This window comes from Rhinolophus ferrumequinum, chromosome 10 (genome assembly GCF_004115265.2).
Source record: "Rhinolophus ferrumequinum isolate MPI-CBG mRhiFer1 chromosome 10, mRhiFer1_v1.p, whole genome shotgun sequence".
In the NCBI taxonomy this organism is placed as follows: domain Eukaryota; kingdom Metazoa; phylum Chordata; class Mammalia; order Chiroptera; family Rhinolophidae; genus Rhinolophus; species Rhinolophus ferrumequinum.
In genome coordinates, this window is record NC_046293.1 from 36,601,688 (window position 1) to 36,626,979 (window position 25,292).

At 36.9% G+C, this 25,292-nt stretch overlaps 1 long non-coding RNA gene across 1 annotated transcript in view; it reads right to left on the minus strand.

Moving 5' to 3' along the window:
* Positions 1-713: 713 nt before the first annotated feature.
* Positions 714-25,292, minus strand: part of LOC117029331 (uncharacterized) — a 29,335-nt gene continuing 4,756 nt past the window's right edge. Inside the window, exons 3-4 of the long non-coding RNA XR_004424206.1 lie at positions 1,656-1,819; positions 714-936 (exon numbers count right to left, since the gene is read on the minus strand). This is a non-coding gene — a long non-coding RNA (uncharacterized LOC117029331). The remainder of the gene's footprint in view (positions 937-1,655; positions 1,820-25,292) is intronic.

Here is a 25,292-nt window from a genome sequence, read left to right on the forward strand (position 1 = left end):
CATCTCTTTCAGCAAGCCTCCCAGGACTACCACCAAGGATATAATGACTCCCAGCAATACCACCCAGTCTAGACAGCTGTCAAGTCCTCTGACTCCTCCCACTTGTCACTCTCCCTCTTCAGGCCCGCTGACCTTTCCTTTTATTCATGGCAAGCCTTACCCTTTTATTCACTGTTGACAATTACATTAACTACACCCCTTTTATAGTCCATATATGTAGTGTTATCTGGTTACCAGTCTGCCTCACCTTGGAAAGTTGAACTTCCTGACTATTTACTTGAACACTTGGAAAAGATATTGAATTTGCAAACCTATGCGGGTTTCTATTTCGAGCTGGGGACCAGAGCTCCCAGGAGCCAGACCAGCCTGTCATTGAAGCTATGGGAGACTTTCCCGACTCCCCTTTCACTCTCTGAGTTACCAGGTCCACTCTAACATAGTGTGGTACAGGTCAAGTCTTCCATAACGAAGAACCTGAGCACCCTGCCCAGCACAGCTCCAGCCTCCAAAGCCTGTGGGATGCAATCGCACTAGAGTGTCTACACCACTGACCTACAGAGCTTTTATTAGGTTGGTGCAAAAGTAATTGTGGTTTAAAAGGTTAAAAATCATTGCAAAAACTGCAATTACTTTTGCACCAACCTAATAGATGATTGGTGAAAAAAGCTGAGAGCAGATTATAGAATTCAGCATAATTTTAAAGCCTATTTCACTTGATTACAAAAGGAGTCCATGTTTATTTGCACAAACTTTGGAAAATGTAAGCATTTTGGTTGTTTTGGAGGCCACTCTCCTTCCCACATCCTCTGCTTCCATTAAAGGACAAATGTGACAAAGGATATAAAGTTTCTTCTTCTTTTTCTCTTTTTAAAACTACATCTTATAGATGAATGGCACATGTAGAATTTTATATAAGAGGGTCCTAGGGGCCATATCCTAGTGTTATAAAGAGAGGAGTAAAATTGTGAGTTAGCATAGCAATAGACATAAGACCTAGAATACCTCAATTATTCATTTTAAAGAATGGTTACAGAGATGTTTTAGAATATAAAGTCCTCCCAAACCCCGCTCCCAGTGTCACAGTTGCTGCAGAGGAGCGTTCACAAGACTATTTAGTTATCTATTTAATTAATGAGCATTTATTAACCACCTTCTATATGCAGCGCCATAAGGTAGATGCTAGATGAAAAGACAGACAAAAACGAAGAAACTTTGGTCTCTGCCATTAAGGAATTTTCAAATAACAAAAAAGACTTTGTTTGACATTTAGGTCACTTTCTACTAAAAATAACACTGTGATGAAATCCCTGTGGTTGAATTCTTTTGCACATCTACAAATATTTCCTTAGGATACATTGTTAGAAGGGGATTTGTAAAAGTCACTTCGGTGATCTTAGAACTCATGATAAAGTAACCAGGCAAATCCATGAGACACAGATTAAATTAAATGGATTATTATTATTTTAATATCTATAAAGAGCTGAGTGGTTCTAAAACATTAAAAGTATATGAAAAGAATGCAAGAGTTTGACTAAAAAGACATTTAAATATCTCAAAAGCCAAAGAAATACAAAGTCCAATCAAATACGGCAGTTTCAAGAGTAGATGTTATAGATCCTAATATTACTTGAAAATTAGGTAATAAAATGACTCACCTGTAAGGTCTTTGGCTAAGTGACTAGCTTTGTTTTAAACGATGAACTCTCTGTTAGAGGCTATAAATAGGGCTCAGAATGCCAGAATGCCCCTTCAGTGTCACAAACAAGGATCCAGTGTTGTCTCAGCATGTACCATCTAGTCCTTATGAAGCTTCAGCAAGCTGAAAAGACAATGTGAAAATTACATGGGGACGTAATCCCCCAAATTGTGAAGGATGACAACATTACTTTCTTAATGGCTAAGCATCTTTTAAGTCCAAGATTTAGAAAATTTTGCATGGTATTAACATATTTTGTGTTGGGAAATGTGTGTATACTAAGTGTTTTGATGCTTTCCATGTTTGGCATTTGACATATTAGAGTTAACAGATCAGTTTTTTAGTTACAACTTAAAACACGTAATGGATTTAGACTAGTGAGTTAAGTTGAAATCTTATCGAGTTGATATACCTATCAGAATAGTTAAGAGATCTTAAAGTTCATTGAGCTTATAAATTTATTCTGTTAGATTTATGGTCTAACTATTTGGTACCAGGAAGGTTTTGTATGTTAAATCAGACAATCATAGCACTAAAAGAAAATTAATTTGTAAATAGAGTTTAAGATGTTCAAAAGAGTTCATTTAACTATAAATGAGATCAAACATTAATTGGTGGCCCTTAAACACAATTGAAAATATTTGCTGGACTTAGAATATTATTTGTAAATGGAATTTAACACCTTCATAAAAACTACTTTTAGAACTTGTAACTTTAATTAAAAAGTTCTGAATAGTCTTTTATACATACAAAATCCTCCCTCAAAGATAATAATAAAAATCGGAGTTTTAACACAGGATTAATACAAATGCCCAAGTCTAGGTTTTTGATAACCATTGAGTTGTTTTATGTTTGAAATTTCAAATTCTGTATCCTCAGCTAACCACACACAGTTATCCCTGTAATACATTTTAAATCTTTCTGATCCCTCTTCATTTTTCTTCTTTTACCGAATTTTGAACAATCTTAATCTAGGGCACACATTCTGACATAAGCTGATTGGCTTAATAGAATTATAGGTAAAAATCATAAATAATTTAAAGACACAAAATTTTCTTCTGCAAGGATATTAATGCATGTTTAGAATTCAGAAATAAAGAAAAAAAATCTACTGGTTGGAAAGCTTTCATATTATTAGGGAGAAAAAAAAGAATTGAGATGACTTTATGAAAGAACCACAAAACTGATTAAAATTTGTAAATAGGCCCCATAGGAAAAGGCTTAAAGATCTGGAGTATTTTAACTGGAGAAAACTGAGGTGAAGTATCTAAACAAAGTGGTTTGGCTAAATTTGGCTTATAAATACCGGTTGAAGTCCTTCCAATAAACTTTCTTTTACCCCACACCCTGCATTAAAGTAAATAAAGCTGAATTTTAAAAAAATTCTTCAGCTGGCCTATTTAGTACAGAATTTGAGGTCCTCCAAATATAGGAAGAGATATTGTTTGAATTATATGCGAAATAGACATATTTCTTTCCATTAGAGATAGTGTAAAGAAAGAATGAGTTTAAACTATACCAAGAAGATTATAGGTGGACATTAGAAAAACGTTTTAGACCTCAAATGGCATTATACAAACAATGCATTATCTTTTTTTCTGGTAAAAGAAATTAAAAGACATAGAGACCATCCTTTGTTGGACAGTAGAAATGACTATGAAAAGATGCTGAGAAAACTCACAAGGCAAAGGTGAAAGGAAAGGAAGTGAGGATAAATAGTCCTCGTATATAGTTGAGTCCTAAGCCAAATTTTAAAGACATCAGATTCAGCCATTTAGTTCTTTGTACTTCCTTACCTCACATTCAGATCTCGGGAAACTAGCTCCTCAGGACCCTGCTCTGAATCACATTGTTTTAGTCTAACCGACTTGTCCACATCCCTCAGATCTTTGTTTCACCTGACAAAGTAGTACCTATGGAAGTGTTAGTGGGCACCACTTGGCTAGTGTTATCCTTGCCCAAATAGCACATTTACTTTATAATCATATTTCCCTGAGTATTTATAACTTTACTCAAAGCAATGCCTTTAACAGTAGAACTCTCTGGAACATTGTTAGGTCTGGGTAAGGAAATCAGATTTGGGTGGATCTAAATACCCGGTGTATATTCATTCATTCAACCAATACTTATTAAGTACTTCTTTTATTCCAGATATTGTGCTGGGTATGATGACATCTGAGGGGAACAAGATATGCAATGCCCCTTTCTATAGTATTGCATTCGAGTGGGATTTGTGGGAGACAAACTATAATTTCATACAACGATGGGTGTTGTGGAGGAAAGACAATAGGGTGAGGGGATAGGGACTGGGCAGAGCTGGGGTGTAACAGAGGGTGGGGGGTTGGGAATGGTGGAGGGGGGTGGCTACATTTTCTAGATTGGGCAGTCTTATGACTCCTCTCTGAAGAGGTGACCCTTGAGCTGATGGAGTTTGCCCGGTAAGTATTTGAGGGTAGAAAGTATTCCAGACAAATCTTCAAATGAGGTTGAATGGTCTTTGTACACATTCAACCAAAAGAATACCAACAACCCTGGTAATACTGGGCTCTTATTGTCTCTAGAGATTCCAGAAAATCCTAGGAAATTCAAACCAAACTTTGCCATCCTCCATGATCTTTTTCTTCTTAGATTTCAATCTTCTAAAACAATTAGAATGGACATATACTGCTCATATAAGGGTCTATCATTTATTCATTTTTTTCATTAGTTCTTTGACATTCATTCAATAAACATTTAGTATCTAGTATGTGTCAGATGACATACAGCAGTGAACCAAACAGATAAAAATTTACATCCATATGGAGTTTACATTCTAGTGGGAGAGAGCTACAATAAAGAAAATGCCCTATTTCATAAAGTTTAAGACGCACAATTTCTCACATTTCATTATCTCTGAAATTGTAATGTAGTTTATTCAACACTATCTTACATTTATAATTGGCAGGTGTTTTTCTTTCTTAGTGATACAAAAAAATAATATTGCCTTTTACAATCAAAGTCATCTTAGATGTGATGAATTATAGTTAATAAGAAAAGTAAGTGCATGGTTACGGTTACATAGTGATACATGCAAAATAGAAAAGTAAAGTAAGAAGGAGGATAGAAAGTGCTGGTGATGCTGGGGAACAGGGTGGGGAGAAATTGCAATTTTAGATGGAAAAGTATTATTCAGGTGACATTTATGTCCAGAACTGAGGGTGGTGAAAAAGCAAGCTATGAGAATATCCAGTGGGAAAGCATCTCAAATAGAGAACTGCAAGTGCAAAGGTCCTGAGGCGGCAGCCTGCCAGGTATGCTTAAAGAACAGCAAGGAAGGACATGAGACTATACTGGAGTGAGCACAGGAGAGAGCACTAGGAGTTCAGAGAGGTAATGGAGTGACAATTATCAATGAGTGGTCTTATAAGCTGTTTTCTCACTGATAGACAAGACTGTGAGAGGAGCTGATATGAAGAGGAAATATCAAGAACGAACATGAAGCGTATTGTAGACACGTCAAGGAATCAGTTCATCTATAAATCTAGAACTCAAGAGAGGTAGGTTCAAGTTGGAGAAATAAATTTCAGATAAATGTATAGCCAAGTTATTTATAAATTCAATATATATATATATATATTTCTAAGGACTGAGCCCCGAAGGGGATTCCAGCATTTTCCTATGATCCAAACAGGGCAGCTTGGCCTCAAAGAAAACTGATTTACCTATTCTTCACTAGCAACCTCACCTACACGGCTTAACATATTCTAGTTCCATCCAATTAATTTAAAAGATCCTGTGGGAATACATTTAACAATACGGTATTCATTTATCACAGTGGATGCTATGACATGTGGTTATTCCTTGGGGAGCAGTGTTTTGATCTATTTAATCTGCTCCAGAGACCTTCCAGTGCTGATACATTTCAGGATTGAGCACAGTAGTTCTCTGGACATCATCCAGTCCAGATATTTTCCATTTCTTGAGAGGTTACAAATAATGATTTTCTTACTCACAAATAAATTTCCTAACCCAGAAAATAGGACTATAATAGCTACTTCACAAGATTATTTTGATGAAATAAAGAAAGCATCTAGCACAAGCATCTGGGGCGTAGTGTAAAATCCATAAATGTTTACTTTCTCACAGACAGTCTTGAAGACATTTTTTTAAAAATCCATTGGACTAGGGTGTAAAGATATGTTCCAGAAAAATCACCCAGTGGCACCTGCAATTACTAAAAAAAAAGAATGTGTGAAGATATTCCAAAATTACCTTGGAATCATATGAAAAGAGTAAATGCACAACCTTTCCCCTCTTTGTAATATGTAAGAAACTATTGTAACATTTTGAATCATTGAAATTGGTCTTATAGATAGCTTAAATTGTATTAACAATAATATTAGCTATTTATGTTAATTTTGCAGACTGGTAATAAAAATCTAGGGTTCTAGAGGAAACAAAACTTTCCTAACTTGGCATTCCATCATACATATAACATAGCACTTCTTATCCATTGGTCATTCGATTACATATTAATGCATGTCCATATATTCCTTTAACAACTATTTTTTTTAAGGACTTAACGTGTACTGGGTAGTGTACTAGCTACTGGAAATCCATTCATGAATAAGACACCATTTGTGCCCTCAAAAAGATTAACGTAAAGTGAGATTGGAGAATAAAGTGAAGTATGGGAAATTTTATCATAGGAGTACGTATGTTCAGTGTTTATTATGGAAGGATAACAGCACCATGATTTCCCCCAAAATCTTCCATAATTTATTGGAGATTTCATTTATTGAAGGTCTAGCTTCTGAGGTCACAATTCCACTTTACTCGTAGCGGATTATTTCAAATATAGCTTTGAAATGGAATACCTCATTAGTATCATTAAAGCTTCGTTTTTCCTTTCAACAACCAAAAGTGTGAATATGAATGCCTGATTCTAACCCAAGCATGGCCATCCACAATAATAGTCAGTATTAATGCAGTCATTTTGTAAGTCAAGCCTGAATCACAGTTTCAATAAGCAAATGATCTCTCTGCAGATCTTTTTGTAAAGGTGCAAGAGTACAAGTGCTAAAAAACACCAATCCTATTTTCCCCCAGGGAAATCAGATCTCATAAAATAATTTTGATTTTCTTCCTGGATTATGTACATGCAGTGGCTCCTGGGAGCAAAATCTCCAACTGGATATAGTTCCTGTGTGTGTGATAACCTCTTAAACCATTTCACAGAGGTTATTTTTCTCTTGATTTTCAAGGTAGATTACTAGACTCCCTTAATACTTATTGCATGCTTACATTTCTGGTTTTTCAGGGGTGAGAAATTTGATAATATTCACCCTGCACCTTTCTTTCTGGACATTCTGAATTCTCTTTGATCAATTTTCAAAAGAGGTCTCTATGATCTTTGTTCATTGAGGTTTACCATTTGATGTTCACTAAGACGAAAGAAAAACCAGTTAAAATTCAGCAATACCCTGAACTACTTAGAAATGTGGGAAGTGATATTATTAAAAATTCCTTGCTTATTCACTAACAAGTAACCTCAGAAAACATCCATGAAAAGGATGACATTTTCTATTTTTGAAAACATTAGGTAATTCAATAAGGTTAAATTAGGGGCAAATTTTTGAAGAAAATATTCATGGTTTTTAAAATTTTCCTGTTCATTTTTATTTAGATGTGTATCCTCCATTTTAGTGGGAAAGAATTATTACAGTATATACCTAAAATAAAGAAACATCTCTTTTAATGCTAGGCTTATACCGTAATAATTTATCTTGTATATTTCCTGATGAAAAATACAACTCTAACATCCTAATTCTCATCTTTCTTGTTGCCTTTTCATACACATCAGTGTGAATGCTTATACAGATATGCATTTTCAAGTGAATTTGTGACTTGTAGAGAAAGACATATTTTCATGCTTACAATTTTGTTAATATAGATAAAGCACATACTAGTTAGGTCAATTAGCGAAGGCTGTAGGTCCTTGGACTTAATACATGAGCTGTATTGTATGTATGTCTTTACATCTCTGTCTCATTAGACTGTCAGTTACTGGAGATCAAAGACTGAAATCATTCAGCGTGCACAGACCTGACACATAGCAGAAGCTATGTGTCAATAATTAATTCTCGAACTGGACTCTCAAAAAGGCCCTAAAGGCAATTAGACTATGGATAAGTAAGAATAGGAATAAAAATTTAAAAAATAAACTTATAACATTGGTCATATATTTCTTTAAGATATTGATACACCTTTACACTATATATAGGATCACTAAGGTATTGCTAGTTAGAAGGGATACAGACCCCCAGGGAAGTACTAGACTTTATGAGCAAAATAATCCGAGGGTAGATTTCTTTTTTTGCTGGTTTTATTTTTTTGGTTTTTGTTATTTCTAGTATCTGCAATTAAATGAACCAAACTGTCGCATCCAACAATTTTCAGTGCTTATTGTCTATTTAAAACCAAATATAGCAAGATTCCCAGAGCAGTGGATTCTTATAAGGCTCCACGTCTTTCCTTTTGCAACAGCTGTGCATCCGTGTGTGTGTGTGTGTGTGTGTGTGCGTGTGCTCTTTCACATTATTACTTATATAATTAAAGGGGAAAACTTTTGAGAAAAATCACTGGAGGACTGAAGTTAGCCTGATCTGACAAACTAAATTCAGGAAAACAAAAATGAACCAGTTTTGGAAAATCATCTCTTAACTCACTTTCCAAACACTGGACCCATCTGCAAAATTTAAAAACTTTAACTTAAAACTTGTCTTTCCCTAAAAGTATATAATGTGAGAAGGAAGTATAGTAGTCTCATAATTAATGCAAAGCACTTTTGTTTGTACCAGGTCCACATTAATGCATATGAGCTAACATCATTCAGAGTGTCTCCCTTTAAAACGCTGGGTTCCTTCTACATCTTTGCCCAAAGAACAATCCTGGGTGTGAGGAAAAGTCTTTTTGGAACAGTTCCTTTTCCAGTTGTCTTCCTTTCATTAATCTAGTCCATAATTATTTATGGAGTGCTTACTAAGTATCCCCTGCACTAAGGCATACAAAGATGAATAACGCTAGGTTCATTTCCTTAGTGAGCAACAGAAGAATTACTGCCATATTTACCAAAAGCTCACTGGATGGAGGAGCCATGTCACCTGCCTGGAGAAGGGGGGGCGGGGGAAGGCTTCCCAGAATTGTCTTTCCAGTTAGATCTGGGAGGTAGAGTTGGTATGTGGGGGAAGCAGGCAAGAGGAAAGTTGGAAGGAAGGCACTTCAATTCAGGCAGGGTGGAACCACAGGAAAAAAGGCGTAAGACAGCCCAGGACCTCTTAGGTTTGAGATGTGGGGAGGCATTTGGAAGGGACAGAGGGTCGGGAAGTAAACGGCACTTGGATCCAGAAGGCCTTAAGAAAAAATGTAGGCTTTGTTCTTCAGACTTTGGATGACTGTTTCTCAAACTGCTGTGTGTGTATTCACCCAGGGGCATCTGAGGCTTTAGGATAAACATAGTGCAGCTTCCTAGAGTACCAATTTAATGTGAAGATTTGGGGAGGGAAAACCATCGGTTTTGTATAAAAATAAACATGCATATGTTGCAAAAAAGGAACGCTTACTGTTTGGCACAATTGCTGAAGAGCTTTGCCCTAGATCCTCAGATTGCTTCTCCCTTTATCTTTTCAGGTGTCCTCTGGTAATGTTACTGTAGCAGGAAGAATAGGGCTGCGGGGAGGCAGGGGGCAGGGAAAGAAGGAGGATAGGAAGGGAAGCAAAGAAGAGATGAGATCATTCTCAAGAAAAGGTGCAGCTACCAGACAGGCCAGGACTAGATTTTGGTGACTCAAGACGCCATCTTGCCCCTCAACGTGAACTTTAGCGAATTATAATGGATTATGCTACTATTAGCGTTGCAGGCAGGGAGAAATCTCCACCCCCTGTGTCGCCATGACAGTTCTGACATGGGCCAAATAAAGACAAGGGAATCCCACTTCTTGATGGGAAGGAGTAGTTAGAGAGGACCTGCGTTGGGAATGCTTATAATGTCACCCCTAAATCTTGAATATTTCACGTTCTCATTCTAATAAAATCCTAAGCCTCTTTGTTCTTTGGGGCAGTTGCTCTTCTCCTGGGCTGCCCACTCCCACTATTTTAGGAGTGTACTATTTCCTTTTTTTCAAGAAATCAACTGCTTGCTTGGCTTTGCATCCTTGAATTCTTTCCTGTGATGACACCAAGAACCCATTTTCCGGAAACAATATCTGGAAAGTACTGGGAAGTCATCACTTAGTTGGTATAGCGTGTGGACCTGGGTGTGACCACCTAATCCTAATCAAGAGACCAGCACCATCAGACTGCCTGCCCTCTCCGCTCCAAAAGAAAAGCCACCCCTCCATATTAGATACGTTCCATCCTTCCTCCCTGCTCAGGTTTGTATTTGCACAGGTGTTCAAAGTTTAGGTGAAAAAGTAATAATTATAATATAGCTTATAAAGACTACTACATTATAATATTTAGTCCTTACTCTCCTGCTAGTAATTATGATTGTTTTGCATATGAGAGAATTGAGACATATTGTTTGGAGTGGTGGGGATAGAATTTGAAGTCAGGTCTATCTGACCCCAAAGCCCATTTTCCAAGTCCATTCCTTTATGTAACTCTGCTTGGGGAAAAAAAAAAAAATCAGACTTGGTCAACCATTTCTGGGGGGAGTGAGTCCTGATGCTCAAAACATCATACATGGTGACCTAAATCCAGGGAGACAAAGCCATACCTACTGGCATAAGCCTGCCCACTGTGTACTCACAGAATCTCCACCCTGGTTACCACACCTCATTCAAAGTCACAGGACCCAAAACAAACACTGGGGCTGGGGTGGCAAAATGCAGATGCCTCAAGAGCACAGGCATTTGCCAGAGATTCCCAAACAAAAGGAATGCATACAAGGATTAGCCTTACACCTTGTATATGGGAACTGAAACCAAAACAAAAGAGCTAATCCAAGTAATCTCATTGAGCACCCCTCTAGGCTTTAAAAACCACCACTGCTTCTCTATATAAATGGGGGTTGGGTTTATTTGCTAATTTAGGTAAATTGGTACCTCATTTCCTAGTTGATCAATATTTGTCTTTCACTTTGTACTCACCCTATTGTAGGAAGCTTTTTATCTGGCAAAGTATTAATTCACTAGAAACTTCTGAATTGTATTACAGAAACTTGCAAATCGTTTTGCAGAACAGGTAAGATTTTCAGAATCTTACCTGCTTTTACATTTTTGGATGAAAAAAAAATTAGTAGTTGAAGGACAAGAAACAATAAATATAGGTCAGAACCTAGTTATGGGACTTTAGTCTGCCTGAAAAGTCACATGTGAAGTTCATTAAATGCCCATTCTGGGTCCCACCCTCAGGGATTCTGATTTAGTACTTCTGGAAAGCTCATGAAGTGGCATAGCTAACAAGCAACCAGGAGATTCTGAAGCCAATCACATTTTTGAGAAATACAGTTCTGGAATACTATATAGTTTTATTTATTAGGAATTAATGGCAATGCTGTATAAATACTTCATCAAGAACTAGGAGCAGAATTTGTATGGAGCAGATCTAACTAGAAAGGGCAAGAATATAGTTACTTTGCTTGTTTTCTAATTTTACCAGTTTTAAGAATGTTATTTTTGTAATCAGAACCAAACATCTAGTTTTAACAAAAAGAAAATAATTCCAGCTACTGCCGTAGGCTACCATAAATACTTTGCCAAATTCCCAACATATCCCATGATACCTTACTGAATTTCAGTCATTAAAAGGTATGCAACTGGCAAGTGCATCGGTATTATGAACAAAGGATTATGATGAAATCATTACATTCTAATTTATTAGGAATTAATGGCAATGCTGTATAAATACTTCATCAAGAACTAGGAGCAGAATTTGTATGGAGCAGAACTAACTAGAAAGGGCAAGAATGTCTGCCGTGTCAACCAGGACACAGATCAAACAAATCAGAATAGACAAAGCTTGCTTTTTATGTCTTCACGCCTCCCAGCTTTCTCCAGGCACACCCCACGGTTCTTGTGCTTTAGGGTCTATGGTTCCCAGGTTAAAAAATCCTGGACAAGCCTGTTGAGGCAGTTTTGGAAACTACTTCACCATCCAAGTATTTGCTGTCCTCCTAGGGTAAGAAACTCTGTCCTGGAGGCAGTTGGACCAGTTTCAGGGACTCTGCGAAGAAACTTATTAGCTATGCACAGGTCACAAGCGATATGAGCGGAGGAGAAGGACTTTATATTTGATGCACACCTGAACTCCAAGCAAGATACTGAGGGGGAGCAGAGTTTGTCACCCCAAAGTGTGCCTTTATTGGGATATTGATTATTTAAAACCGGTTATTTTTAAGAAACAAAAGACTCAGGAAGAACCATTGAATTTCCCCCTGTCTAAAAGAATTTAGATAAGGGATCTGCTCCAGGAAAGAAGCTATCATCATAGATCACTATATTTTAATAGGAACTAAGGGTGGCAGACAGGGAGGAACCTAGCAAAGTCTGTTTGTACTTCCCTCTGGTGCCCCATTCATTGTTTCTGAGTGGCTAGGAAAGAATTTGTTTACCGCATGCTTTCTCTTTCTCATCTACCAGTGAACTGCCTACCCTCCCTTTGAAGTCCAAACCACTACCCCCTTTTTCCTTAGCTCAAGATGATATATAGGCCACAATTGTCTGATTTGTCCTTGGGTCCCAGATTCTTATGGAACCCTCATCTGTACATACATAATTATGTACAAATTGATTATTAGACCAGCCAGAATAACGAAGAGGGAAAAGAGAGGAACGTTTTTCTTCCCCCACAATACTATAGTAGGCTTTCACATACGTAACCTCACTTAATTTCATCCAAACCTCACAACTACCCTACATTTTAGAGATGAGGTTAAGCAACCCTCTGAAATTCACACAGCTGAGAAGTGGTACGTCCCAGTTTCAAATAAGAGTCTGTCTGACTTTCAAGCCCAGAATATCTCATGTCCAAGGCGGTCACATGAGAAACCCTGAGTAAGATCGCCCAAGGCACAAAAAATAATCTGGAGATGTTACAATCTCTGAGTCCAGTGTAGCACTGGAGGGGGCAAATGGGAGACTGTGAAGAAATTAAGGAATGATGATGTGTGCTATGATGTCAGTTTCAACTTCTTACTTTTGGACACTATGAAGCATATATGAAAGGACAACTTGCATCCATAAAAGCTAGGATGGACAATATATTAAGGGAAGGAAGAAGTATTTATGCAACTAGTTTCTCCATAGAACTATGTAATCAACAACATCAACAGCTTAATTAAAAAGAGGTGATGATAAAGAGACCGATTTCCAATTAAGAAGAGTACTATGGAAGATCAGCTTAAGTGATATCTGTTCTGTTCTCCTGAAAAACAGAGAACTGTGGTACTCTCTTATTTATCGGGAGCTTAATGTGCCAGGAAAGATTTATTCCACATTGTTTCAGTCCAAATCATAAATCTATAAAAATTTCTTTTAGATAAGCAATAAAGAGACATTAAATATGTGTCACCAAAAGGCTTTCCCTGACCAAATCATCTACTATTACCACCCAGGTTCTCTCCATTGCGTTGGCTTGTTTTGTTTTCTTCAGCACACTACTTAAAATCAGCTTAATTTATATACTACTAGTGGCTTATCTATATCCTCTACTAGGATATAATCTCCACGAGAGCTGGCTGGTTCACCACTGTATACTCCATGCCTTACTCTGTGCCTGGCACATTGTAGAAGAAATTTGTTCAAGAAATGAATGAGAAAGTCAAAACACTTGCATTAGGGATTTAAAAAGACTATATCTGGCTAAGTTTATGCTTTGGATCTGGCAGTAGAAGAATAGCAGCTGTATCTAAAAATGTTACCTCATTATTTGGATTTTTAACTTACTATCCTGTATTTTTTAAATGAGTACACTGAAACAGTATATGTTTTGTATGAAATATAAATATATCTTATATATAAAAGCCAATATTAACCACATGCTTACCATGTGCCAGACATATGTTATCAACTCATTTAATCCTGCAACAACATACATCATGAGCTAGGGCAGTATTTTTATCTTCTAACTTTTATAGATGATAAAGTTGAAGCACAAGGAGGTAAGGTAACTTACCAAAGTTTTCCAGCAGGAAAGTGGTGTAATTGGGATTCAAACCTAAGTCATCCAACTCTAGAGTCTGTAATCTCAATCACTACATCCTACTGGCTCTCTATTATACATCAATGTTATACATGGATATGTTACATTTTTTTGCAACGAACATGGCAGGAATCGTTATATATTTAGAAAGTAATTTTTAAAAATTCTATGATGGTCCTGACATTTGGTACAAATGACCCCATAGATTGTGTGTAATCACAGGGGGGAAAAAACCAGTAACTATACAGAGGAGAAAGAAGACCACACCTTGACCAGATGATCAAAATTAAATTGTCAGTGACGAGGAAATGGACATCATGTGTCCATCATGGAAGGAATACCTTGAGAAAGACATAACATCACTTATGTGAAGGGGCGTAACCTGAATCTAATCAAGAGGAAATATCAAACAAGCCCAAGTAGAGGGATATTCCATAAAACAAACATCTGTAAAACAAAAATGTCCATGTCATGAAAGACAAAGGAAGGCTGAGGACCTGTTTCTGATTAAAGGAGAATGAAGTGGAAATTAAAAACAACACATGGTCTTGGACTGAATTCTGTACTGAGGAGAGAAAATGCTATCATGTTCATTATTGAATAAACCGATAAAATTTGAACATGGTCTATAGATTAAATCATTCTAGTAATATTGAACTTCCTCAATGTGATAACTGTGATTATATAAAGAATATTCTTGGTCTTAGGAAAAGCACATTGAAGTGTAAAGGGATAAAGGGCCATGATGTATGCCACACTTAAATGGTTCAAAAAATAATAGAGAGTGATAAAATACGTAGCATTTTTTTTTAATTGGTGAATCTGTATAAAGTGTATGTGGGAGTTCTCGTATTATTCTTAAAACTTTTTGGTACATTTCAAAATTAAGGTTTAAATTAAAATAAGGAAAAAATGTTTCAAAGAGGCATTGAGTTTATTATTTGATATAATTGATTTACACAGACTGTATTTCAAGGAAAAGGATTAGGTTCAATATCCTAATCTAGGACACAGGGGGAAAATTCACAAAACAAACCCCAGTCAAAGTGTTTAGCGTATTATATGAGAAGGGCATGAATAAATGTGATTATAATTAAGAAAGATAAAAATGCAAACAACTGTGTATATACAGTGAATAAAGAAAAACTATTTATAAGTAGAGCCTTGAAGGGGGGGGTGTGGTCCAATGAGCACCTTAGTTAGGAAAGACTTGGTGCTCTCTGTGAGGGCAGGGGTGGTTCATCAGCCTCCACTGAGCTGGATGAAACATCCCCTTAAGGCTGGCTTCCTCTCCTTTCATTTCTTTCCCTCACTAAGCTAACTTTTGCAAGTAGCTACTCCAAGGGAGAGAATGCACTGAGCAAATGCACTGGAGGTTATGTTCCATTTGTCAGCAGCATTTCTCATTTAAATGAAAAATATGCCCTTCTGTTTAACAGAGCAATCTCTTGCCAGTTTAGTTAGCAATATTAGATTCCTTGTTCCCATGGTGCTATGGCTGGTTCTTCAAAGCTGGGGAACAGTTTCTGGAAAGGAATGATCATGTCAACTTGCTGCTAGACCTAAAGGAGCTGCACCCCACAAACTCTCCCTAAAGGTTTTTTTTTCTTATAACCCCCAAATAGCAATCACTGGGAAATATATCATTCTGCTAGTTCGTCATAATTAATATTATCGACCTAGTTCCACATCCTATTGTTTTTAATGTTATTCATTAAATACAAACCTGCAGCAATTACAGCATTACACCAACAACACGCTAAGTAGTTTCTCCTAATGCAGCTACCCTCTGCCTTCTCACAGCTAACAGATAGTGCTAAAGCTAGATGGAGACCTCAGGGTCTGGAGTGAGCAGTGAGGAGCTGAGGGCAGGCGCCAATCAGATCAAGCACTGCTTTTCTAGGGACCTTAGATGTGTTCAGAGGACCGTGAGGCAGCATAGAATGAGCAAGGCAAACAGACTGAGGGAGTCTGAACTCCTCTTTCCCCAAACACGAGAAGGAAGGTCTGTCATGACTGCCTGAAACATTTACTCCAGGAATGCTCTGCCACCTGTTAATTTTCTGTCTCACTATCTTCACAATCCTACCATTTGCTCTTTAAACCATATTATCCTCAGGGAGGGTAGGCTACCTCATGACGGAATAACAAAAATACAATTGAACTAGTATGTATTGAGTGCCTACTGCAATGCCACGCATTATATTTCACATAACCACTTCATGTCACCCGTACAAGTTGAAAGTTAGTAATTGTTATTATGAAACATATTATATATTTGAATTTATTTTTATGCACTTAAATATACGTGTGTATATATTTAAATTTAGATGTGGACACTGAAGTCTATGAAGGTTAAGTAACACAAGTCAAAAGTCACGCAGCCAGGAGGTAAAAGAATAGGATTGAAGTAAATACATCAGTTCATATTCTTTCCCACTGTACCACACTAGAAGAGCATACATGGGCATATCTCTTGCCAACCAGTGCCCATCTCACCTTAGACCCAGGTCATTTCTAAGAAGCTTGTCTTAGATGTGCAAAATTCTCTCTGGATTTCAGGGATGAAACAGCTTCTCTCATCTATCTACAGAGATTGGCATTTATTATTATTATTTTGCCCAAATATTCAAGCAGGACAAACATAATATTGCATAAATTGCTCTCTTTAATTTTACTTTTATATTGATTTTTACCTTCTTAGTGCTTTACACGCAATGTCACATCCCTCTAAACACTTATGACAGATATAGTCGATCTCCGTCCTTTCAAGTGTTCACAAGTGTGAATACCACATATACCTTTAAAGTAAGTTAAGTTTTTACTTCAGGGGAAAGCATTTCACTGATAAAAGACTGCAGTGTCCCCAAATAGCAAACTCAGAAGTCCTGGAGAACACAGACCACATTTTGTACCCTGTAACGGATCTGGAACAAGTTGGTGTTCAATAAATACTAAATAATGTATCAATCGAACTTAAATTACCATTCAGCATGTCAGGCTAATTTTATACCTTAACTGAATGGATGTCATTTTCATAGCAGTACAAAGAAACTGATTAAAACTGCTACTTTATAGATTGATTGTATTTACAAAGGATTGGAGCCCTCTCCATCTGCCACCTACCCTGGGGTATACCGGGGGTGCCGAAAAATGTATACATATGACTTGTATTCATCTTTTGTTATCGGTATACATTGAGTATTACAATTTTAATACAGTTTTTTCCTTTCTTAAAATGTGTATACATTTTTTTTGGCACCCTCTGCATTTAAAACATTAATGGTTACTTTCATTTTTTTTTTTTTTAGTAAGAAAAGGAAATCAGAGAGACTGATTTTTCCAAGGTAATACAAGAATTGCAGATAAATTAATAGTTTCTAACTTAGTCAACTGTGCTCTTATATCCCAACTCTTTGTTTCTAAGAGAAATGTATTTTTACTCATTCTTCACATCATTGAAGATATAAAGATATTCAAGCCCATGATCCAGGGCAACATAAGAGAGTGTTTTGTATTAGCAGTAGTCAAACAAGAAGATTTCTGAGGTTTCTTACAAATTTGCTATTACTTTGGGAGGAAAGCCTTTAAACTAAATCAAAACTAAAACCAAATAAATGGTTTTAGTTTTAATTTTAAAACTAAAACCAAATAAAGATATAATTTAGATTAATATCTTTTCAGTGTTACCTATTTGTTATAGAATACATGAACAATAAAGAATATGCGTAACACAAAAATTAGGCATCTACTGCCATACTTATAATAATTTTCCCAGTGACCTTATCAGAGCCAGTTTTTCTCCCCTTTTGAAAAACATCTCTTTTTCCCCTCACTCTAGTCATTGCTTTTAGAGAGGAAAAGCCATGTTCTTACCTGACACCATATCCCTGGCCACAGGATCAAGGATAGGGCATGTGGACCAATCTGGACAAATGATAGTACCTAATTCTTGGCCACAAGAATCGGTGCAGGAATAGGCACGTGACCCAAGCCAGGCCAATCAGAATCCTTTCCTGAGAGTTTTGCTAACTCAATTTGAGGGAGGAAGAACTTTCTTCTCAGATACTATGAAGATGGCAGCTAGAATCTACCAGCAACCAGCCATGTCCCCACTGGGTGAAAAAAGCAAGCCCACAGTTAAAGAATAAAGCTGAGATCAGAAACAAAAATTGTAGAGAGTTTTGATGACAATTAGATTCTTGATCCTAGATAGTCCCCAGGTCCGCTTCATCCACGCACTTTCTACATTTGTGAACATGCTCCAGTAAACTCCCTCATTATTTCTGTAACTCCAATAGAGTATTTATCATTTGCAACCCCCCAATCTAGTTAATATACTTAATGTATAAAGTTGAAAGTGGAACCCCCAAACCCTTCTCAAGAGGTACTAGTCAGGGCTTATGGCTAATAATTGATAGAAACCTAGTTTTGATCCATCTTAAACAAATAGGAAGATTTATTTGCTCCTGTCATCAAGCCTTTGGAAGGGCAAATGTGTGAACTGGCCCTGAGGAGGCAACTGGAAACCGAGACTCATGATTACCGTATTTCCCCGAAAATAAGACCTAGCCAGACAGTCAGCTCTAATGCATCTTTTGGAGCAAAAATTAATGTAAGACCCAGTCTTATTTCACTATAAGACTGGATATAATATAATATAATATAATATAATATAATATAATATAATATAATATAATATAATATATAATATAATGCTGGGTCTTATATTAATTTTTGCTCCAAAAGACACATTAGAGCTGATTGTCTGGCTAGGTCTCATTTTCGGGAAAACTCAGTAGCTCTATCTCATCTCCGATTTTTCTGTGCATATTAACTTCCTTCTCTCAGACTAATTCTTTCCCACTGGGAATGAAATGGGCCACCAGCAGCTCATGCATCATTTGTGACTGGAGAGGAATGAGGCCTTCCTTCTCTTCTTAAAAGAAGCCAGTTAGAAAAACCCTCAGGAAGCACCCTGACTAGTCTGGCTTGGGTCACAGGTTAAGCTCTGAACGAATCACTGTGGCCAGGGCCTCTTGGATAGCACATTGGCTGATTCCTATAGTCAGAGAGAGAGGAATTGAAAACATGCTGGCAGCTTCCATTTGGGACAATTGACAAGAGCAAGAAGAGGAGTGGTTAATCCGATGGAGAGGATTGCTGTTTTGAGAAGAAAAGCAGATGATCTGTTACTGTTCACAGGCCCTCTTTTAACTGTTCAGTGCATACGTTCCAGACTATTTTCCCTTGTGAGCAAATGTAGAGAAATAGGAAGGTTCCAATATACCTGCACATGCTGGATACATCCCAATATTCAAAACAAAGCATGCCTAAAATCTAGCGTTCTCCATGAAAATGAGACATGTCTTGCTATATCTGGTGTTAATATAAACGTAAATACTGTCCCTGTTTCTAGTAGGTGGCATTCTGCTTTCTTTCAGGACCAAGAGACAACCAGAATTCTCCCCTTGAAGGTACAGGCGTACTTGGAGATACCTCCATACTTGGAGATACAGGCATAACTGTGATGATTGGGGTTGAATTTCACACCTAACTTTTGGCACAGGACATCATTCTGAAAAGATGTTACAAAGATATCCTTCAGATAAAATTCTGAGATGACTGTCACTTCTGCCACAACCCTTAACGTCTGTTGTTAGCACAGTTCTGGGCACGGAGCATAATCTCAGTGAATAGGTGGTTAACTGCCTTGGAATCTAAAATAGGTACGTATTTTCATCAGGCTGCTACTATTCACTGGGGAGATTAAATAAACAAACAACTATGGATTTTTATATTTGAAAGGAAATTAATGCCTTTGCATTTTGGCAATGTTTAAAATTTATCTGCAAGGCTCTATAGTATAAGCGTTGGTAGCTAGCCTCCGAAAGGGCCCCCAGGGAGTCTCACGTCCTTATGTTTATGACCATGTGTAGTCCTCTCCCACGATGAATCTAGGTTGCTCTGGGTGACAATAGAGTAAGAGGTTATTTTTTTCTGACGTGAGGTGACTCTTCAGCTATGCCTTGTCCTCTTGTAGGTTGGTGCAAAAGTACTTGTGGTTTAAAAGGTTAAAAATAATTGCAAAAACCACAATTACTTTTGCACCAACCTAATAGTATTCACTCTGGGAGAAGTCAGATTTCATGTCATGGATATTCAAGTAGCTCTGTGGAGAGGCCTACGTGAAAAGAAAATAGGGTTTGCTGCCAATAGCCACCATCAACTTGCCAACCATGTGAGTGGGTCATATTTAGCCCCAGTGAAGCTTTACGTGATGTCAATGCAGGAGACTGAGCCTGAACTGCCCAGTCAAGCCATTCCCTAATTCCTGGCCTATGGATTAATACTGTGCGAAATAATAAACGTTTATTATGTTAAGTTGCTGAATATTGGAGGATTGTTTGTTACACATCAATAAATAATATATAAACAAAACTGAATTTAACAAATATATCTCAGTAAACATAACAGCAACCTTTTCTTCTGAAATACTAAGTCAACCTTAAGATGTTAAATTAGACCACATTACCACAAATGGAGTATGTTTTCTGCTTCCTTCTTCCTGTTGAGTCTACTCTTCGGAGAAGTTATATCTCTAAAGCACTCTATTTCTAATAATTAAACATTTGTCTTCAGCTAATGAGATCTTTGTTGCAGAGAAAACTAGAAACACTGTTTTCTTTACCAGTAGTAAAAATTCAGGGAAGAGCTGAGGTCATTTGCAAAGGAATACAAAGTAGGAGTTAGGCAATATCTTTCCACCCCACCCAACAGGTTTTCCTTTAAATGCTAAACAGACCTAAAGCTTAAAAACAAAAACCAAAAAACCAAAAAAAACCCAAAAAAACAAAAAAACAAAAAACCCCATCACTTTTAACAAAAGCCCTGCTGTTCATATATTTTAGAATTTTTGTTGTTTACTTTCACTAAGTAACTTGTTGAGAAAATTCTGTGTTACTGAATATTTTTAGTTATGTCAACTCCATGGTAATTGCTAAAGGAAGGGGTTTTGGAACCACTCATGCTAATATTTGCTTTCCTGAACACCAACTGTCCCTTAGCTACATGTTCAAAGGATTCAAAGAAAGAACTTCAAAAACTACAAAGAAGGAAGAAAGGGAAAGATCTATTTTTTTTAAAAAAAGAAGTTTTTAGAAAAATTCAAACTGATTTAGGCATTCGTACAAAGGTAACAATGGATTGTCCTAAATTAACGTCTAAAATTACAGAATTTAACATGAGTAAATATGAAAGACAGCCCCTTTTTAGCTACAGGTTTTTAAAAAAATCCTACCAAGTTACAAGTCGTTGTCATTCAGAAAGTAGATTAGTGGTTGCCTGGGCGTGTGAGGGATGGGAGCCCAAGGTGTTCAAGGTTTCTTTAGGGCTGATGAAAATGTTCTAAAATTAGATTATGATGATGGTTGCACAGTTCTGTAAATATACTAAAAACCATTGAATTGCACACTAGAAATGGGTAAATTGTATGAAATATAAAGTATACCTTAATAAAACTTTTTAAAAGTTATCATTGATGAGCCTGAAAATATTCAGTTAAAAGACTAGCAGTGTACACAAAAAAGTCACCAAAAGAATGGTTCTAGTTCAAATGTTGTTTTCTTCCTGCTTCTCAGCATATCCATGTACACAACTAAAGCTGAAATCAAATTTTAAGATGCCCCAATGATATATTTCTCTAATCAGAAATATAACTAAGAGGCTTTTTGAAGTTTAAAGGTATGCTTCATTCACCCTGTGCTCAGACAATAAATGCGATCGACTTTGAACTTGCTATCAGAACGGAAGAGGTAATAGCTATAGTTGTTTGCAGTTACTATCAAGACAAATTCACAGTGCAAAACTGAAACTCTAACAGGTGAAAAAAAGCCTGCTTTTTATAGACATTACTGTAACCACAATAAAGTGTACCAGATATTTTGCATTTTAATTCTTTCAGAGGGTTACAAGGAAATTGTTTTCCTATAGGTTACGTTACATGTGCAACAGTTGCTCTAAAATATGCAAGCCCATTTGTTTCGTTCAGCTTTTTACCTCTGGCTCAGCAAGAACAACCAAAAAAATCCTGGTAGCTAGATTTTGTTAACTTCCCATAATGTGAAAGCTTTCCAAGAGGGAAAGGTTTAGTTCTTAAGTAAAAGGCCAAAGATAATGAAGGCACGCTAACTATAACTCTTACCTATACATTTACAAATTAGTTAAAAGCTTATTAAATATCCCAGGCTGAATCATATATTTTAGAAATAGAAAATTTATGATAAAAACATAATATTGAAAATAAAATATAATATTGATGATGAAAGAAGCCAGAGACAATAGATAACTATTGCATGATTCCATTTATATCACGTTCTGGAACAGCAAAACTGTAGGGACAGAAAAGAGATCAGTGCTTCCCAGGAGCCATGGGAAAGGAGTACTAAGGGCAGAGTCACGATGGGGAACCTTGTGGGCTCATGGAAATATTCTGTGTCTTCGTTGTGGTTATCGTTATATGACTTTGTCCATTTGCCAAAACTCATTGTGCTGCACATTGAAAGGGATGAATTTTAATGTGAGTAAATTATATCTCAAAATCTGATATAAATAAATATATTGGAAATACTAGCTTTAACTATTTCGATCAGAGTATGCTGTTAGAATCAACTACATGATACTGAAAATACACTATGGCATCAAATAAAAATTAAGTCTATAGTTATTGGACAGTTTATGATTTCCCCCAATTTTTTTTTTTTAATCTTCATTGTAGAAAACTTGATGGGAAACAGTTTTTAAAATTAGTCTGGATGGAATTTAAGTCTTTAGGCTAAAATTAGCTCCTATAATGCAAATGATCAAATCTTTTACAGGTAACTTCAGCAGTCACTTGAGTATTAATTATTAACTATATCCCCTAAAAAGTCTTCTATTGCTTTTATTATTATAACTACTTAACAGCTATAGTTTATTAAAGGTCTACTAAGTTCTAGGCATTCTCTTGCTATTCTCTCTCTCTCTCTCTCTCTCTCTCTCTCTCTATATATATATATATATATATATATATATATACAATTTTAAAAAAGAATTCATTTGACTAACTTCCCTTGATATAGACACTTCTTTACTGTTTACTGAGGTAGCAGACTACCACATTATAATATTTCTTTGTATGTATATGTGCACATATATCTATATCTATCTATCTACTATATATATAGAGAGAGATAGAGCAATGTTACACATCTCATAAATAAAATAGGAAAGATTTAAATATAAATATTTTTCAATTCAACAACGTATCTTTTTCATGTTTATTTCTATTTCCCACTAAATTGTGAGTTGTTCTGGGGAAGGGTCAACGTGATGATGTGTCTATTCATACGAATGAATCATATCATCACGTTGTCCCTATTCCGTCTCTACTGCACCTAGTTCAGTGTAATGCGGTGTAGCAGACGCTCATATCATATGTTATTACACGAGGATAGAACTGCTTCAATTGATAGTCATCACAGAGAGTTCTGATCACTGTAATATTTACTTTTATATCAAAATCTTTTTGGAGGTGTATTTACACTGAGTTAGACGGAAAGGCTTCTCCCCTCATCAATGACAAAATTGAATTATAATTTATCCTTGAAAGTGATGGTCATTTATTTTTTAAAAAGTATTTCCATGTATCAGGCAGGCAAGGCTTGGAGGCCTACTGTGTTTCCATTTGGATGACTTGAAGATGCCATTTGATGGTGGTTGTGACAGCTTTTGTAGGTTGCTGCTCAACATTCTTTCTATCATCCTTGTAATGTGCCGGCCTATTCTGCAGAGGCTGGGAAGTCTCCCAGATCCTTGCCGCTGGGCCCCAGAGTTTATTTAGGCTCAGCCAATGAAATGTACTGCCGTAAGAGCAAATCATACTTCAGCTGTCTGCTGGCAAGCACCGTGGCGGAGGGACTGGGCTTTTCTGTGACAGCATAAGTATAGCACCCCCACGGTTGCGTCACTGGTTTCGTGGCTGTCAAAGGCTGGTGGTGGGACAGTGGTTTTGCTGGTTTGGAGTGTAATGAATATGAATCAGTTCTGAAGCCAGCAGCCATGGCAGTAGCTCCATGATCGTGGCAGTGGTAGCATGTTCTGGAGCCTGCAGCTTCCTGACTGGAGAAGAGGCAACAGCTTCCTTGGTGGTCCAAGTCCGTGGTGTGGCTTTGTGAGCTGCCCTTCAAAGCTCAACCTCAAGTCTGTTTCTTCAGCAATTTCGTTGGTTTTTAAGCCATTTAATACCCCATAATAAATCCACCCTTTCCTGCTTAAACTAGCTTGAATAGATTTTATTCTCTGCAAATGAAAACTGACCACTACAGAAATGAAAGGAATTATAGTCACGTGTAGACAAAAATTACACGGATGATAGCATAGTAGTGTCAACCAATATAACGACCTACGTGAATCCTGAGCCCAGTTAAAAGGAATGGACTTAACACTGAAAGTTTAGACGGACGTTCTGTATCTGTTTGTAATCTAATGAATGCCAAAGACATTGCCAAATATTACATGCATGTTGAACACTGCCTGAAATAAAGTATTGATCAGGATGTGTACATCTATGATATTTTCCTTTTGAGAACACCATTTAAAAAGTGACATGGGCATGATTAAGCAGAAGTAGGAGGAGGGGAACAAGTGAATGAGTCATGTGAAAAACAGTATTTTTGAATAGAAACTTTTCTAAGATATGCTAATTTTATGAAAACCTACTGATTTTATTTATTTAGTCATGAGAAGTCTTAAGCAAAGCCTAGGACAAGTCAAAACCTCGCCAAAAGGGGGCCCTTAAGAATTAATCGGGAAAGTATTTGAGAGTACTGAATTAAAAGAGAAGCCCTTCATGAAAAGTTTTGTTTGGGGGTCTAAAATCACTCACAGGATATGTGTAAAATTTTACCTTGAAATCATACGAGGTCAAACATTTAAGTTCGCGAACTCATCCTAGAAAAAGTGCTACATACCTCATTGCTGAATATCACTATGGTCACCTTCAAAGTACTCCCCATGGGAAGCTATGCACCGACGCCAGTGCCACCTTTCAAAGCAATTTTGAAACTCTTTTTCTGGAATGGCCATCAGAGCTGTCATTGTATTACCCTTGATGTCCTGAATATCATAAAAATGTCTTCCTTTCAATATTACCTTTATCTTCAGGTAAAGAAAGAAGTTACTGGGGGCCAGATCAGGTGAGTAGGGAGGGTGTTCCGGTACAGTTATTTGTTTACTGGCTAAAAACTCCCTCACAGACAGTGCCTTGTGAGCTGCTGCATTGTTGTGATGCAAGAGCCACGAATTGTTGGTGAAAAGTTCAGGTGGTTATAACATTTTCACGCAGCCTTTTCAGCACTTCCAAATAGTACACTTGGTT